Source organism: Balaenoptera ricei, chromosome 7 (assembly GCF_028023285.1).
Source record: "Balaenoptera ricei isolate mBalRic1 chromosome 7, mBalRic1.hap2, whole genome shotgun sequence".
NCBI classification, from domain to species: domain Eukaryota; kingdom Metazoa; phylum Chordata; class Mammalia; order Artiodactyla; family Balaenopteridae; genus Balaenoptera; species Balaenoptera ricei.
Window position 1 is genome coordinate 74,853,132 of NC_082645.1, and position 19,555 is coordinate 74,872,686.

The 19,555-nt window shown below is 35.9% G+C and overlaps 1 protein-coding gene across 7 annotated transcripts in view; it reads left to right on the plus strand.

Moving 5' to 3' along the window:
* The window catches only part of GULP1 (GULP PTB domain containing engulfment adaptor 1), an 812,392-nt gene that overhangs the window by 75,292 nt on the left and 717,545 nt on the right, over positions 1-19,555 (plus strand). For 2 of the 7 annotated variants that reach the window (XM_059928297.1, XM_059928301.1), the window contains exon 3: positions 12,273-12,376. The exons of 4 other annotated variants lie outside the window; for them this stretch is intronic. The gene's annotated coding sequence lies outside the window, so the exon portion shown is untranslated. Of the gene's footprint in view, positions 1-7,478; positions 7,580-12,272; positions 12,377-19,555 lie in introns of those variants that run through there. One more of the 7 variants, XM_059928299.1, reaches the window with a different exon arrangement.

A 19,555-nucleotide genomic window follows, 5' to 3' on the forward strand; every position in this document is an offset into this window, starting at 1 on the left:
ATTTTTTAACTTTCTTTAACAACCTTTAATTATTATACTAGAGATTACATGTCATATCCCTGATTTATTCCAATTTAATATATAAATAGGTACTTTTATCACTTCTCAGACAAACACACAAACATTTTACTCCCATTTGTCCTTTCCCCTTCTTAAAAATTATTTTGTGTATTTTAAATTTTTAATAATCACTAGGGAGCTGAAATAAGCTATTCCTAGTTTGCTTTACTTGAATTTCTGAATCTCAAAATTGTGATATAATAAGTTGTTTTTGAGTTCCGTTTCATTTTTTTTTTTTAATGCAGCAATAGCTAACTAGCACAGTTTTTGATATCAAAAGTGGCATGATGCCATAGCAGAAATCTGAGGCATGGGACATTGAGTTTGAGACTCAGCAATAAGGAGGCGCTGGAAGGGCCTCCAGGAGACTTAGTGAATGCTGGAAGGTCCTCAAGGAATTTCTTTGTGAATTTGAATGCAGTGTGAAAATTGTTATCACTAATAAGACATATGGGATCATGACAAAAATCTCCATACACTTTGTTCTATTAATGTCTACAAGGACTACATTACAATTTCATTTAATTAACTGATACTTATGAAACTGAACTTATTTTTAGTATCAAGTCAGAATGTACATTAGGCCTTGATCAGTATGAAGAAAATATAACCCTAAATTGTCCATTAGCTCTATGGTATAATTTCAAGTTCATCAATAATTTGTTCAAACTTATAATTATTAACATTATATCTCATTCAAATGTCTACCTTTTAGTTTTCCCTTAAAGAATTGAGATCTTATAATAGCATGAAGTTAATAAAAATAATGAAAGAGGTTACTGAAATAACTGGCTCTTTAAAATCACTTTTATATATATTTCATACATTAGACATGTTCCATCTTAGAAAATGGAACTTGAAACTCCTCTTAAATTAGACATTTTTTTTTTAAATTTATTTATTTACTTATATTTATTTTTGGCTGTGTTGGGTCTTCGTTTCCGTGCGAGGGCTCTCTCCAGTTGTGGCGAGCGGGGGCCACTCCTCATCGCGGTGCGCGGGCCTCTCACCATCGCGGCCTCTCTTGCTGCGGAGCACAGGCTCCAGACGCGCAGGCTCAGCGGTTGTGGCTCACGGGCCCAGCTGCTCCGCGGCATGTGGGATCCTCCCAGACCAGGGCCCGAACCCGTGTGCCCTGCGTTGGCAGGCAGACTCTCAACCACTGCGCCACCAGGGAAGCCCCCTAGACATTTTTAAATTGTTCTTTTGCAAGCACAGTTTGAATACTTTAAAAATTTTACTGACATTGGTTTCCTTTTAAGAACCGAATGGATTCAGGTAAATACATTAATAATAAAAACACAGACAATTGCTACACTGACTCCTCACTGTACAGTGGAAAAGTAGTGTCTTGATAAATAAGATAAAAGTAAACAAAATTATAAAGGCAATAGAATTATTTTAAAAAAGTGAAGAAGAAAGTATTGCTTTAACAGATAAAGGGACTCACAAAATTTTAAGTGCGGAATCTATTAAAAATTTTAGAGGAATTGTTTAGGAAAGGAATTATGCTTTAAAAAATTAGGTATCTTCCACTATCTAAACAAATTTTATGTTTTTCTCTGTTGAATAACTAAATGGTAAGGCAACTTTCTGACCTTTTCCCACTCCTTAAGTTTCACTTGTTTAGTGACTGTGAAGCAGAAATTTTAATTAAACTAATCAAAGGGCAGTTTGTGATGATGAATTTTGTTTACAGAAAAACTAGTGAAGCTGCACTGGTCAGAAAATGAATCGCTGTCTAGAAAAAAAATTAGTCAATAGGACAGATTTCTCTGTTGATAATATGCAGAACATCTTTCAATAATTAAAGCTTCTTCTTTCCATTTCAGAAGATTTTACATTTCTGCCATCTGTTTGGAGTAGACATAATGTTGGTGTCTAATCAGCTCATGCACAGCATTTTTCACTTGTAGATTTCCCTGAGTCATAAAGTGTCTTTAGTTAACAGATAAATGGTTCACTGACTTTGTTCAGACATTAGGCTACAGGAGCACTTCTCAGAAGAGACTTTGGCAACTTTTGATAGTCATAATGGCTGTTAGCCAAATCTTCCCATTTCCCCCCACTGCCCCACCTTTCAGGCCCATAGTAGGATTGCACTCCTGGCTCTTACAGTTGGAGATAGCCTGGTGCCTAGTTTTGACCAATGAGTCATAAGCATTTAATTGCTGAAGCCAGAACTTAGTATTTACTTACAAAAACATGGACTCTTAGAGCCTTCCCCTTTTCTCTGACATAGAAGCCAACATCACATGCGTAGGCAGCCACTCCATCATCCTGAGTGATTGCAATAAGCAATGTCCATGATATACGTAGAGTATAAACAGGAAGTAAATCTTTGTTGCTTTATGCCTCTCAGATACTAGGGGTTGTTTGTTACTGCAGTAAACCTCAGCTCTAGCCCACATCCCCCATGATTTTCAAACTGAGTTTCTCTAAGAGTATAGTACTTTGTTTTGCAAAGACACAGTAACATACTGTTTTGATGGAGAGATATTTTGTGCCAAGGGCTCCAATTTCAGGTGAATTTACTGTCCAAAAAGCATCTATATATCTTTACTCATATTTCTTCAACTTCTTGTTTCCTTGCACCAAGAAAAAGTTAAATTTTTGAAAAACAGGCTTAGTGCAGTCTTGCTTTAAGTGTGGTCTACCATCAACAGCACCACAATTAGTGAGTTTGCTTATTAAAATCCAGATTCCCCCAAACCTATGACAGATTTATTGAATCTGAGTCACAGGAGAGTTAAAACTGTACAGAAAATCAGAATTTTAAACAAGTTCTCCAGCTGTTTCTGGCATATATCAATGTTTGAGAATCACAGAATTACAGAACATTTTTTATACAAAAAAATGATCACATTTATCTAGAGCACTAAAGTATCTACCAACTCATGTATAATTTTTAGTATTAAGAGGACTGGTGACTGATTAACTTATAAAATTGGGTTAATAAATAGTATTTTAGATGTCAAATGCTCTATTAATCTTTTTCATATTCCTGAAAGCTGGAAATAGTTTCTGTGTCTGATTAAACTTTTTGCTTATAGGCTAATTGTTAAATTGTGCTCAGTGTCTTTCTGCATGCAAAGAATTCAAAATGGTCACCATGCAGAGTTTACATAAACATATAGTCGATCTGTTGTAGAGTGACTATTCAGGTTTTCTTCACCTATGAGTTGTCTCATTCTCAAGAAAATTCTATCATTTTCTTTGTATGAGATATATAATCACCCTCCATTCTCAGAGCTATTTTAAGGACTACAGTATGATGCCTCATTCAGATTGATACTGGTCTACCGCAGCAAAGTCTGAGAAACTATTTTGTTTCTTGTAAAAATGAGGTTATGATTCTATCATAACTGTATTACACGTATGCAAACAGAATCTACATTACTGGCACCTTGATGTCCATTGGTCTCAAAGGCATAATTATCAACTAGTATGAGATTGAGTACTAGAAATTTATTGGTGGGGAAAACAAATGTTTGTGCAGATATATTTTTGAAGTTTGGTTAGAATGTTGTGATGGACACAGATATAGTCTGTTTACATATGTTACATATTGCCATTCTAAGACATTTTAAAGAGAAGTAATCAATAACTAAGTGAATCTATTTAAGTGAATCTAGGGAAAAAAATCTTCATCAAGGACAGTGCTGTTATAAATATCCCCCAAAATAACCATCCAGATGAACTTGTCATCTACTCTTGTGTAACAACATCATAGTTAACACTATTTTTTTAATCCTTGACATAGTTATCTCACATATTCTTCATAATGACCCTATGAGATGTGTACTATTTCTGTCTGCATTTCAGAGATAGGCAAACCGCATTTTATAGATAGGCAAACTGAGATTTGGAGACGTTAAGCACATTTGCCAATTAGTTTATTTTTTTACTGTTCAGCTTAGTGTGTGGTTCTTCCCTAACCAGATTGTAAACTGAAAGAATTATTCAACAGCTGGATGATCACTGATGATGTATATTGGCAGTTTTAACGTCACATTAAATACATAAGAGTTATACACTTTTTCTACACAAGCAAATTGTACAGATATATCTCAGATAAAAATAAGAAGTGTAACTCTAGCCAGTCTTATAAGAACATTGATCACACAGTATGAATTTATTTTTTGATGATGATAAATTTTTCTTGACATTAAAAAATATACATATAGAATTTCTGGCATGTACCAGACTATGATTATGTGCTAGATATACATCAGTGAACAGCACAGCAGTCTTTCTCTCAATGATTTTGTATTCTAAGGGGACAGTGGTCAGCGAAGGCAGACATCAATATTCAACATAACTAATAATATCTATTGCATGTTACAAAATGATAAAACTATGGAAAAGAAGAAAAGCAGAGCGGAGTATACTGAATTAGGAATACTGTGGGTGAGTGGTGAGTGTTCCAGAAAATACCACTGACAGTGAACATTGAGCAAAGACTTGACACAGGCAAGGAGGAATTAGTTCTATGAAAATGTTAACTATTTGGACATGTCAAAATTAATAAGGCTTATTTAAAGATATTTAAGGACTACCATCTATTTCATGAATTCTCATATGCATTTCCCCCACAATTTAACCTCTCTAAAATAAGAGTACATATTACCAAAGTTTGTGGCTTGCAAGATTACAATTCCTAACAGAGAAGGGCCTAACATAACTTGGTTGCGTGAAAAATTCGGTTGACACTTTGTGACAAGATTAAGAAACAGTCATCGTGAAAGTATCCTAGATTCCCTAAAATATAGGTATATGAATCGAATTCGTGTGAATTGATACCATAGCACAGAAGTAAAAAGTAAAAAAGCAGTAAAAAGTAAAGAAGCTTTGAAGCTAGATCTAAGGGTTTAAATTCTAGCTCGACCATTGATTTGTTTGGTGATTACTGCCAAGTTCTTTAACATCTCTGTACCTATTTCCCTATTAATGGAAAAGAGATATAATGGTACTTATGTCACAAGGTTGTTATGAGGACTATACTATGTATAGATGCAAAGCCCTTTAAAGACTGGACATAGTAAGTCCTTTACAAGTGCTGGCTGTGTTTGCCCTCTCTCACAACCCTGAAAAATAAAATCTTGCATACAGCAGGTTAGAATTATGATCCTCCTCAGAATATTTTCACTTCAACTGAAACATCACTTCATATAACTATCTTTTGTTACTTTGGGAGGTTTACAGAGAGGATTTTTATTTTCTATAATTGTTTTGTAATTTTGTGTATTATTTGTCTTTAGTACTTTTTTAAAAAAATTAATTAATTTATTTATGGCTGCGTTGGGTCCTCGTCTCTGCGCGAGGGCCCTCTCCAGCCGCAGCAAGCGGAGGCCACTCCCCATCGCGGCGCGCGGGCCTCCCACCATCGCGGCCTCTCTTGTTGCGGAGCACAGGCTCCAGACGCGCAGGCCCAGCAATTGTGGCTCACGGACCCAGCTGCTCCGTGGCATGCGGAATCCTCCCAGACCAGGGCTCGAACCCACGTGCCCCGCACTAGCAGGCAGACTCCCAACCACTGCGCCACCAGGGAAGCCCCAGTACTTTTATTTAAAGTTTTTTTTTTTTTTTTTGGCGGTGCCACACGTCATGTGGGATCTTAGTTCCCAGACCAGGGATAGAACCTGCGTCCACTGCAGTGCAGACGCAGAATCTTAACCTCTGAACCACCAGGGAAGTCCCTGCCACGCACATACTTTTAAACTGATTGTTTCTTGGGGAGAAGGTTGGACCTGTCGTATCTATGTCCTGGAGGATGCAAAATGTTTTCATGAAGATAGTATTTACAGAAATAAAATATTGTGTATTTGGAAAACAAATGGCTACTGAAAATAAGCTAGGTATTAAAATCACTATAAAATAATGTATCTGAGACAAGATACTAAAATAAATGTCATCGAACTATTTTGTTCTAAGTACTAACATATTTCTTTAAAAAAAAATTCAACCCAAATTACATAAAGCGATTAAAATAAATCAGAGGTTTGTGAATTTCTTGTCCCCTTATTTGTGATTGTAAAAATGCACGAATCACTTCATCAGTGTCAACAGACATTCCATTAAGAAGTCTCAATATTTATAATAGGTACTTATACCTAGATTTTAGAAAATCTATGACAAGAAAAATATATTTCCATTAAAACATGCCTGTTTAATGAACCACTGTAGTTTATCTTACCGTATACTTTACACTTATTTACTTATTTTGCGGGGAAATAGGCTCAGATAAATTAAGAAATGACTTAATCACGTTAAAGGAAATCAAGTATTCCTATTGAGAAATTTGTAGACTTCATATAATAATACCATAACATATTACAAAATTATGCAATACCCTGACTTTTTTTATAATATAATATTCTATATATTTCAAATGAATGAAACTTTACTCATATTATCAAGTGCAGAATAGTTTCTGGAACAAAAAGAATGGCATTTTTAATCTTAAGTATTAATATGTATCTTTGGAGAATGATGAAAATATTACTTTTATTTCTCTAACATTTAGGGTAGAAATTTCTGAGCCAGAGAATAAAACTAAAAGGCAACCAGTAGCAAGAATCAACAGTGAGTGCAAAATGTTTATAATGCTTTCACTTTTTAAGTGTTTCCAGGAAACAATGTTGCCAACATGACTTGAACAATAATGGATAACTGTATTAGGACACGCTGCATTATTTCTTAAATTAATCACAAGGTGCAATTTCTCTGACAACTCATAAAACAGAGTAAAAAATAAAAGTCTCATAGAGAGGTGTTACTAAACCTAGTGATTTCTGTCTCCTTCCTTACACTGTTTTCTCCAAATAACCAGGAAACAGGTAGAATTTTGTTGCCCACATAAAGTGCCATGAATTATATTCATAAAACAATGCAAGTGCTGTCTGTATATTCAGTCTATTTCAGTCTATGAAAATCTGATTTGAAAATTATCCACTTGCAAACTGAGATATACTTAACTTTTTAAAGGATCCATCACAAATTTTCTTCAAGTAAATAATTTTCTCCTTCAACATTTAAATTAGAATTCATTTTCTCTCATGATTCCACCTTAACCATTTTTTCAGGTACCTGTTCACAGGATTTTATCAACAATATAGATTTCCTCAGCTATGACATGGAGATACACAACTAACAGGAGATCAAGTTAAGAGTTGCCCTAGAGCTGAGTTCTGTCTTGTACACCCCTCACTCATAATAACAACAGAAAATAAACACTGACCTGTGGCGCGTTCAGGTCCAGGGTATGACGTTCGACGGGCGACGTGACAGACGACGTCGGACGTGCGGATCTGACGGACGACGTCCGACGTGAAGACCTGACAGAGGACGTCGGACATGCGCACCTGACAGGCAAGTGGGCCGCGCGCCTCCGGGAGGTGACTGCGGGGGCATAGACCTGAGAGGCGAGCTGGGGCAGCAGAGCAAAGACGCGCTGGCAGATATGCTGTAAGCGTCGTGGTCTCAGGAGCCTACCCCACGGCGCTCTGTCCGGAATAAGGTGAGGGTACGTGTCTAGGCTGCAGGAGCCACTGAAAGCTGTCAGAGCCACGGAGGGGCGGGGAAGGCTGCGAAAGGAAACATAAAGAGCCGCTTTCTTCTGGAAGCTACTGGCCATTTCAGGTCTTTGAGAGCTGAGGAGGGTTAAAGTATAAGCCACAGAGGGAAGGAGGGAGGGAGGGAGGGGTGGAGGGAAGGAGGACATACGATAAATAAAAGAAGGATAAAAAGCACACAGCAACTGAGTAGTGGTTGGTGCCGTTTAACTGAGATGCAGAGAGTGGAGGAGGAACAGTTCTGAGGGTAAAGAGTTTGGATTTGGACATGTTGTATTTCAGAAGTAAGGAGTGATATTAAAATAATTAACAGCTGATATTCTCATAGGAACCTGTTAATGAGAAGAGGCATTTTTCTAAACAGAACAGATATGATTCAGTGTACGTAATTGATATGTACCGGTGCTGGAGTTTCCTGCTGGAAATCTTGGTGTTATAGTGAGTAGGCACTATGTTGTATGAGTGAGAAACTCAGAAAAGAGATCAGGACTGAAACAACAAAAAAATGTGTGGGTCTTTGGAAGGAAACCACTGCTTTGGCAACATGGAGGTCCCTGGTGACTTTGACAAGAGTCGTTTCAATAGTGAACTGGAGTTTAGGCACTTGGCTGAAGAAGGTAAAGGGGAATACAAGAGATAAGAATGCAGAGGCAGTCACTTTAGACAATTTGATCAAGAAGAGTTAAGAATTGGGGTGGTAGCTGGAGAGAGATGAGGGATCAAAAAGAGTGTTATTTTTTAAGATGGCAGATACTGAGGTGTATTTGTATTCTGGTAGGACCTATCAAGTGCAGAGGGAGAAGCCGATGGTGTAATAGAGGAGAGAGTTACGGGGGAAGTGCTTTTGAGTAGGCAGGAGGAGGTGAGAGGCAGGGCACAAGTGAGGGATTGGGTTCTGGTAGGGGAAGGGACACATCAAACATTGCACCAAGAGAGAAGGCAGAGGGCATGGGTGCAGAGGTAGGTAGGTTGAAGATTAGGTGGTGAGAAGCTGAGAAAACTATCGTCTAATTGTTTCTGTTTACTCCATGAAATATGAGAGTAGGTAATGAGCTGAGAGTGGGAGAATAGAGGCGTTATGGGAAGCTTGAAAAGGGAAGCAGAAGTGTGAAAGCATTATTTTTGAGAATGGAATGAAGTTTACCAGGGAAGTTTGGTGGTGCAATCTGAGATCTTAAGACTTGAACTTACAGTGAGACCGGTCAGCCCAGTGTGTGCTTTTCCTGAAGCCACACTCAACTCTGGGGGCAGGTGCACGTTAAGTGGAGAGTTGGGTTAAATTGAGTTGGTTTTGCCCAGTGAATGCAGTGGAATGAGAAGAGGCCAGGGAGTTTGGAGAGCACTGAATCTTAGATGAACCAGAAGGAGTGAGGGCACAGGGAGGTGATGGATGGTTAGAACAGGGTAGACCTGATGTTTTCACAGAGACAACAGATCAAAGAAATTCTGAACAAAGGGCACATCCTGTGAAGTGAATGGTCAGAAAGTGGAATCATTGCCAACAAGATGGAGGAATAGTTATTAAAGATGGCAAGGTCACAGGGGGTGGGGTGATGTTAAAGGTCACTGGTGGGGATGATGTTGAGGAATGAAGACCAAGGAATAGAGAAGACCATCTATGTTTCACTTGTAATATGTTCCAAAGAAGGCAAAAACTCATGTGTGGTGTTAGTTATCAAGATAGTGGTTATTCGGGGGACGAAGGAAGGGTGGTGACTCGAGGGTCACATGGGGAGGCTTCTGGGGGCTGGTGATACTCTGTGTCTTGATCCAGGTGCTGATTGCACAGGTGTGTTCACTTTGTGAAAATTCATCAAGCTGTTGCCTTATGAGTTGTGTACTTTCCTCTGTATTTGTTATAATTCAATACAGAATTAAAAATATAAACAACAACAAAAAATGAACAAAGATTATAAATCAAGTTGCATCAAAGATGCAGATCACCTTCAATAGAAACTATTATTTTCTTTTGAGGCATTTTTGGATAAAGTGCTAATGTAAAATTTGAAAGAACTTCCTCAAAAAATTAAATTAGCTGCAAATTTTAAGATGAATAAGGTAATACTATAAGTGAAAATAATAAAAAAGGACTTAAAGTCTTTGGGGGAAACAATTTTTAAAAGAAGATTATACTATTTGTAAATTATATTGAGCCTCATTACCTATTTTGGTTATGCAACATAGACTATTTGGGAGGTAAATTCTGAATGATATTTCAACACAGTGATGATTATTCTGCTTTCTATTGGAATTTTAGTACTGATACAACAGGATTTTTATGAAAAAACAATTTTGGCACCATATATGTAAGTGTATAAGAGCTAGGTCTTATATACTGGAAGAATCAACTAAGGGAAATGAAATAAATCCTCTGGCAGTGTGTGATTACCTACTGTGCAGTCCTGCTATAATCTTGGGATGCAAGCACATGCCATAATCTATAGTTGAAAATGTTCCGTGTGGCCAATAGTTCTTCTAGATCTTAATCTGGAGTCCACAACTGAACAAAGCTGAAAGATTTCAGGTCAAATCTATGTGTTAATAACACTTTTCTTGCCATCTCTGCAAGGGTTAGATGTGGAAAACATATTCAACATCTCTGAGAAGATATGTTACTCCAAGAATGTTCCTAGATACCTAATGAAACTGTATTATGTGTGTACAGACACAAAAACTCAACAGACAATATTATTTGGAGATTGTCTCTAGTTTTGATTTACCTGCTTCCTTCTCTTTTGATTAAATATCAATTCCACTTTCATTTATTATATATGTTCTTGTTAATAAATGAGCATATCACTGCATTGGACCTGAATAAAATACCAATAAGGAAAAATAAAAAACAAAAGATAATAATAGATATAAAATTTACAAACACTGAGAATTTCAAAATCAGAAAGCCTATGTACTATAAGTAAAAAAGACACCTTATTGAGGCATTGGCTACTTGAATGAGATATTAAAGGAAATAAAAACAAAATTTGGAAGAGAGAGGAATTTCCAGATAGAGAAGAGGGTATTCCACATTCAGTGACCCATCGGTAGGAATAATCAATATTTCAATATTAGTTGATAAGGAAACTGGTTGTCGGGCAGGTAAAATGAAATTAATGGTAAATGGAGATGAGGTTAGAGATACATATTATATGTTATAACAAGATAAACATCTTCCTTTTTTTTTTTTTTTTCTTCAAAATCTTTTAAATGGCAAGTATGGGTGATTTTGATAATGGTGGTGGTAACAATGGAATGATACAATAATGATATTTGCAATTCAGGTTTGGGATTAAGAAGCAATACATACTGCTAGGAATCTAAAGCACTAATAGTTTGACAAGTTAGAAAAATTAAGTGAATGCTGCAATGCTACAGGTTCTAGCAGTAATGTACTCCACATGATCATCTCTTCACATTTAAAACCACTTTTTATTCGCAGCTGCTAATGTATGTCTTGATATTTCCAATACTATTTAAATTGTGTTTTAAGACTAAATTGTCTTCGTATTTGTTATATAAGTATTTGTTAATACTTATTAATTCCAAATAAAATTACCACCACATGACAAAGTAAAATGTACAATTTCTCGTGAATAGGAAATCAGAGAAATACCATATGTGCAACTAAAAATAAGAGGCTATAATCTATGAAGGATATCTTTTCAGCTAAATAAATTAATATAGTTAATTACTAATAAAGTATACTAGATTTTTCACTTGGTTCTGAAAAGTATTCAAAATCATAAAATACAAACATGGCTGAAATCTTTTATCATGTTTCGTTTAAAAACTAAAAATATGGTTATATAATATCAAGTCTGATTCTCTGATGTGATCTCTTATATCTGTAGAATTCATTTTATTGATTTTTAGCCAATGGGTAATGGTATTTCTAATTTTTCTGCCACCAGTCAGCAATGTGTGGTCATGCCCAGTAAGATTTAGGCCTTATTTTCCTGGCAGTGATCCCTCTACCTCAGTAAGTTACCTATTCTGTGTTCCTTTAATTTATTCAGTGAGCATTTAATAGTATCAATCTGGTACCAGACACTGTTCTAGGAAGAAGGGTTTCACAGTGGACAAGTCCTTACATGTCAGTATAGAGAGACAGAAAATGAACAAGTGAACAATTACATGAGGTAACTTCATTTTGTGATGACTGCTGTTAAGACAGTTACCTCTTTGATAAGACTATGGAGTATTGGATTACAGATTTAATGGTCTATTAAGGTGCTACATTAAATAATATTGTGCCTTTCCAGGTGGCAGATATTTAGTTCAAAACCTGAATATTGAAAAGGAAACAGGAAAGTGAAGAGCAGGAGAATAGGAATATCCCAGAAGGAGAGACAACAGATAAAAAGGCCCAAAGCAGGAATGAACTTTGTGGATATATTTTTTAAAAATGGCTTTGAGGTTGGCCAATGGGAAAATATTTAGAGCTATGTAAGTCTTATATGTAGGGAGAATGATTTCCTGCTGGAGCTTATCTTTCCCTGAAATTATAGGGAATTTGCTGGTACGATGATGGACAAGCAATCATTAAACAGGTTATCTTTCTCCTCCACAGTATTTTACTCACAAGTGTGCACATTCTCTCTACCTCTGTCCCCCTTAATTGCTATCATCTCCATCCTCCAGATGGAATACTTACGAGGTACAGCAGAAGATCAAAGAGACTCCTTGGTAAACCTACTGCCATATAGTGCCCTCTGTGAGAAGCAGCGAGCTACTGAATGGAGCAGGTTAGTCAAATTACATCTGGTTACAAAATTCACCTGAGAGAGGTACCACTTGTTTATCTTTTCTTTGTTCATCCCCATGAAGTATTAGAGGAAGTATAAAGACATTTTTTCTGGCCACCCAATTGCTCATGGTCATATAACTGATTTTAGGCTTCCACCAAAAGGTTGACAGGGGCAGAAATATGAAGTGCATTTCAAATTGTTACACATAAAAAAAGTAAAACTTCCTAGAGTCTTCATTTAGAGGTTAGATTGGGAAAGAATGTTATTTGCATAATGAATTATTAAGAATTTATTTTTAGATTCAAACAGATTATGCCATTTTTGACCCCAATTAACAGAACTAATCAAGAATGGAATGCATTTCTTGTACGTATCACACTTTACTGACAGTAAATGGCTAGTGGACATCAGTTACTGCCAATCATATTTCTTTGGTCCTCAACAGATCTATAACTTTTTTTTTCTGTGTGGTGTGTTCCATAAATTGGAATTGTGCTACTAAACATGGGTAAATCTGCAGTTGTAGTGGGATTAGAGGGAGGCCAAGAGTGATCAAGTGATTGGCAGCTCTGTGAGGTCTGTTTCTTAAATTTTTTGGTCAGTTTATTAAGGGATGATTAAATGCTTCACACAAGCTATGCATTAAAGAGACTGACTTATAAACTAAAGCCCAATAATTCAATAGTGATGTGAAAAGTACAATTTTGGGGATGAAAGTATCTGTCTCCTCTATTTAGGACTGTTTTTGACAGTGTCAAGGTCCCATATTTGAGGAACAAGGACTCAGAAGTGAAGAGTTTTGAAATTGTTTGAATTAATTATTTCATCTGAATGTGACAGCACTCAGAGAATTATTTATTTTCTTCCATAATATCCATCTTTCTAGTTACAAGGACACGTGAATTAATCAGTGCCCATCATACTCAGGCTATCCTGAACTAAACTTGAAAAGAAATATAAACAGATGTGCAAAAAAAGAGTAAAGATACATCTTCCATCATCTGTAACTCTTCTCCTTAATGCAATTAAATTATATATTTAATGTATGGAGGATCACTATGTAATTTTATCTTTACTTATTATATTTGGTAAAAATGTTAAATACTTGTTATTAAGGATCAAAGTCCATAAACTACTCAAATTCTTCATACTTACATTTTATCATGTAATTAATCATGTATTACTAATAATAAATCCTATATATTGAAAATATATAGGTATTTATACTATCTGCCCCTGAATCTAATTTTACTGATAGAAAAATTAGTGGAGAAATATAGATAATATCCATGTCATAACTTAAAAGCTTCTTTAATGCATTTATGAGGGTGTATAGAGATACAAACACATGTCTAACATATGGAATTATGAATCTAGGAAACAGAATACATGATATCAATATTATTTTCAAATATATTTAAAATATAAGATTTAACATATAGAATTTAGCAAAATGAATTACAATAAATTAAAAATATTTAATATTACATACTTTCTGGCAAGCAACAATAAAAAGAAATGAAATAAATATACAGAGTTTATTTTCCTTTGGAAATTAAAGAATATATTTCTACATACATCTTCAGTTAAAGAGGAAAAATAGAAATAAACTATTTAAGATTGAATTGCAGTGTATTGAATAACAAAATGTATACAATGGCCCAATGCAGTTCTCAGAGAACAGTATATATTCTTTTTTTTTTTTTCACATCTTTTTTGGACTATAATTACTTTACAATTTTTTGATAGTTTCTGCTTTATAACAAAGTGAGTCAGCTATGCATATACATATATTCCCATATCTCCTCCCACTTACTTCTCCCTCCCACCCTCCCTACCCCACCCCTCTAGGTGGACACAGAGCACTGAGCTGATCTCCCTGTGCTATGTAGCTGCTTCCCACTAGCTAGCTATTTTACATTTGGTAGTATATATAAGTCCACGCCACTCTCTCACTTCGTCCCAGCTTACCCTTCCCCCTCCCTGTGTCCTTAAGTCCATTCTCTACGTCTGCATCTTTATTCCTGTCCTGCCCCTAGGTTCTTCAGAACGATTTTTGTTTTTGTTTTTTTTTTTTAGATTCCATATATATGTGTTAGCATACAGTATTTGTTTTTCTCTTTGTGACCTACTTCACTCTGTATAACAGACTCTAGGTCCATCCACCTCACTACAAATAACTCAATTTCGTTTCTTTTTATGGCTGAGTAATATTCCATTGTATATATGTGCCACACCTTCTTTATCCATTCATCTGTCGATGGACACTTAGGTTGCTTCCATGTCCTGGCTATTGTAAATAGAGCTGCAATGAACATTGTGGTACATGAATCTTTTTGAATTATGGGTTTCTCAAGGTATATGGCCAGTAGTGGGATTGCTGGGTCGTATGGTAGTTCTATTTTTAGTTCTTTGAGAAACCTCCATACTGTTCTCCATAGTGGCTGTATCAATTTACATTCCCACCAACAGTGCAAGAGTGTTCCCTTTTCTCCACACCCTCTCCAGCATTTATTGTTTGTAGATTTTTTGAGGACGGCCATTCTGACTGGTGTGAGGTGATACCTCATTGTAGTTTTGATTTGCATTTCTTTAATGATTAGTGATGTTGAGCATTCTTTCATGTGTTTGTTGGCAATCTGTATATCTTTGGAGAAATGTCTATTTAGGTCTTCTGCCCAGTTTTGGATTAGGTTGTTTGTTATTTTGATATTGAGCTGCATGAGCTGCTTGCATATTTTGGAGATTAATCATTTGTCTGTTGATTCATTTGTAAATATATACTCCCATTCTGAGGGTTGTCTTTTCGTCTTGTTTATGGTTTCCTTTCCTGTGCAAAAGCTTTTACGTTTCATTAAGTCCCATTTGTTTATTTTTGTTTTTATGTCCCTTTTTCTAGGAGATGGGTCAAGAAGGATCTTGCTGTGATTTGTGTCATAGAGTGTTCTGCCTATATTTTCCTCTAAGAGTTTTATAGTGTCTGGCCTTACATTTAGGTCTTTTTTTTTTTTTTAATTTATTTATTTTTGGCTGTGTTGGGTCTTCGTTTCTGTGCGAGGGCTTTCTCTAGTTGTGGCAAGCGGGGGCCACTCTTCATCACGGTGCACGGGCCTCTCACTATCGTGGCCTCTCCTGTTGTGGAGCACAGGCTCCAGACGCGCAGGCTCAGTTGTTGTGGCTCACGGGCCCAGTTGCTCCGCGGCACATGGGATCCTCCCAGACCAGGGCTCGAACCCGTGTCCCCTGCATTGTCAGGCAGATTCTCAACCACTGCGCCACCAAGGAAGCCCTACATTTAGGTCTTTAATCCATTTTGAGTTTATCTTTGTGTATGGTGTTAGGGAGTACTGTAATTTCATTCTTTTACATGTAGCTGTCCAGTTTTCCCAGCACCACTTATTGAAGAGGCTGTCTTTGTCCATTGTATATTCTTGCCTCCTTTATCAAAGATAAGGTGACCATATGTGCCTGGGTTTATCTCTGGGCTTTCTATCCTCTTCCATTGATCTATATTTCTGTTTTTGTGCCAGTACCATACTGTCTCAATTACTGTAGCTTTGTAGTCTAGTTTGAAGTCAGGGAGCCTGATTCCTCCATCTGCATTTTTCTTTCTCAAGATTGCTTTGGCTATTCGGGGTCTTTTGTGTTTCCATACAAATTGTGAATTTTTTTGTTCTAGTTCTGTGAAAAATTGGTAGTTTGATAGCGATTGCATTGAATCTGTAGGTTGCTTTGGGTAGTATAGTCATTTTCACAATGTTGATTCTTCTAATCCAAGAACATGGTATATCTCTCCATCTGTTTGTATCATCTTTAATTTCTTTCATCAGTGTCTTATAGTTTTCTGCATACAGGTCTTTTGTCTCCTTAGGTAGATTTATTCCTAGGTATTTTATTCTTTTTGTTGCAGTGGTAAATGAGAGTGTTTCCTTAATTTCTCTTTCAGATTTTTCATCATTGGTGTATAGGAATGCAAGAGATTTCTGTGCATTAATTTTGTATCCTGCTACTTTACCAAATTTGTTGATTAGCTGTAGTAGTTTTCTGATAGCATGCTTAGGATTCTCTATGTATAGTATCATGTCATCTGTAAACAGTGACACCTTTACTTCTTCCTTTCTGATTTGGATTCCTTTTATTTCTTTTTCATCTCTTATTGCTGTAGCTAAAACTTCCAAAACTATGTTGAATAATAGTGGTGAGAGTCGACCACCTTGTCTTGTTCTTGATCTTAGTGGGAATGGTTTCAATTTTTCACCATTGAGAACAATGTTGGCTGTGGGTTTGTCATATATGGCCTCTACTATGTTGAGGTAAGTTCCCTCTATGCCTGCTTTCTGGAGGGCTTTTATCATAAATCGGTGTTGAATTTTGTCGAAAGCTTTTTCTGCATCTGTTGAGATGATCATATGGTTTTTCTCCTTCAATTTGTTAATATGGTTTATCACATTGATTGATTTGCAAATATTGAAGAATCCTTACATTCCTGGGATAAACCCCACTTGATCATGGTGTATGATCCTTTTAATGTGCTGTTGGATTCTGTTTGCTAGAATTTTTTTGAGGATCTTTGCATCTATAGAACAGTATATATTCTTAAATTCAAAAAGCTTGAAATTAATAATGAAAATTTAAAAACAAACTAAAAAAGACTAGAAGGAAGATAATAAAAAGATAAAGATAACTGATAAAAATTACACAGTTGGTTGATAAAACACAATGATTGATAATATTATATAAACTGTCATAGACATACACAATTTTGCGTGATATATTATTTTAGAAGGTTATCATTCCCTGATACCAAAACCGACAAGCACAGAACAAGAGGAATGTAGACTAATATCATATCTGAATATAAAAACAAAAATCATATGTGATTTAATATCTCTCCTTATATATCACATCCTTATTTTCCTTGGCCATCCAGTTAGCCAGACATGTTCCTCTCACAGCAGAAGCATAAATAGAAGCACATGAGGACAAGTGAAAACAATACATCTTAAGGTTCAGACTCCTGAGAGGTACAGAGTGACTTCCACGCACCTGCTGTTGATCAGAGCTAGTCACATGCCCAGCCCAAAGTCAAGAGGTGTGGAAATACATTTCTCCTGTAATAAAGCAATGGAAAGAGTGTAGATGTATGGAGGATTAAAAGATCATGCCAATTAATTCCATTAGCCACAGAGCCTCATCATTAGAAAATCATCTACATTAAGAGATGAAAGTAGAAAAGCATGTAACCAACTAAATAAATATCCAATAAGCATTTGTTAACATTTAACATACATTTATGATAAATTATTAACATATTAAAAATAGAACAGGGAAAAAAAAAAATAGAACAGGAATGTTTTAACTTCATAAATGGTGCCTACCAGAAACCTACCACAAATATCCTACTTAAAGTTGAAATATTAGAAACATTCCTATTAAGATAAAGAAATAGGTAAGGATGTCTGCTGCCACAGCTTTTCAACATTTTACTAGAGTTTAACCAATACCATGAAATAGAAAAAGCAAATAAGAGTTTGAGCACCATTATGGATTGACAAACATATAACCTTGTATATTTATAAAGTGACATTTCAAGTCAGTGGGAAAAACACCATCTGTATAATAAATGGTGTGGAGCAATGCACCCCAGGTCAAGTCCTTCCTGAGGTGGCCGAGATCCAATGACTGATTGATGCTGACACCAGACAGCTCTTGCAGTCCATTTCAGCTTCAGATCTCCCCAGTGGGGTCAAATGAGACTTTTGGACCTGCATTACAGCTCTACTTCTCCCTCTGGACGATTCTGCTTACTCCCTTTCCACTGTGCAAGTTAACCCCTGATAAACATTCTGGACACAAACCTTTGCCTAAAAGTCTGTTTTTTGTAAAACACAACCTTCCTCATGCCATAGACCATAGTTACGCCATATCAGGGATATTTTTTTACCTTGAGGGCAAGAGAAGTAAGGTACAACAGATTTAAGTAATTGGGAATGGCTTGGCAATTTAACCCCATCTTTCATAAGCTAGAAACAAGACTGTGAAACTCGATGGAAAAGACCTGGTGCTCAATTCTTTGCTCGTCTATAAGTTCACTTCATTTTTAATTGCATTATAAAAATGTCCTTGATGGACAGAACTTCTAATAGAAAACTATATTAGGTAATTTGTATTTTACTTATGTCAAAATTTTTAGTTAGAATCATTTGTGTTAAATAATAATCTGAATTTTTTCTTACGAAAGTCAACTTAGAAAACAGAGAACTAATTAAAACTTCAAGTAAGGAATAACTTTACCATAGCTAGTATTATTTTTTGTTCCCTTTTTCTTTTTAGAGAGAAAGGATTCTATTGTTTGGTCTGGTCTAGAATTAAAATTTGCCTTCAATTATCTAACTTATAATTTTCTTCCACTTACTCCTCCATCTTAATAACAAGGACTAAAGGTCAAAAATCATTCAAGAGAGTGCTTTGTAAATTAGTCTGAAGAGTGTGTGACTGAGTGTACTGACTACTCCCAGGTTAGAGATTTTAATAGATTTCTTCCAAGTCTCATTAACCCTAGGAGTAAAATATCAGTATAACTTACTATCTCCTAGCATAGTTCTCACCAGTCACTAAAATATTTAATAGTCTGATACACATTCCATTTGTCAGTACCTATATAATTGAGTTGTGGCAAGGGATAATTGGGAAACAACAACAACAACAACACCATTAAAAGCCCTTACAATGGTGCTCAGTAAAAGTTAGCTGTCATTATCATAAAGTCATAAGGGAAAAGGGAGTGTCTCTCTTAAAGAATGTATACATGTCTCCATTTCAATTGTTAGCAACCATCACCAATTCCCCTCAAAAAATAAGGATTAAGACAAAATAAAGCTAGAAGAGTAAATGAGATTAAAAGAAATTTAACACACAAAAACAAATTTTATTCAGTACTATACTGTAAATGAATATTAACAATTTTTGTCATTGAATCTTTCCTCGACTTTGTCTTAGTTTATTTGCGCTGCTATAACAAAACACCATGGACTGGAGGGCTTGTAAATAGCAAAAATTTAGCTCACAGTTCTGGAGGCTGAAGTCCGAAATCAGGGTGCTAGTGTGATTGGATGAGGGCCCTCTTCCAGGTCACAGACTTCTTGTATCCTCACATGGTGGAAGGGATTAGGCAGT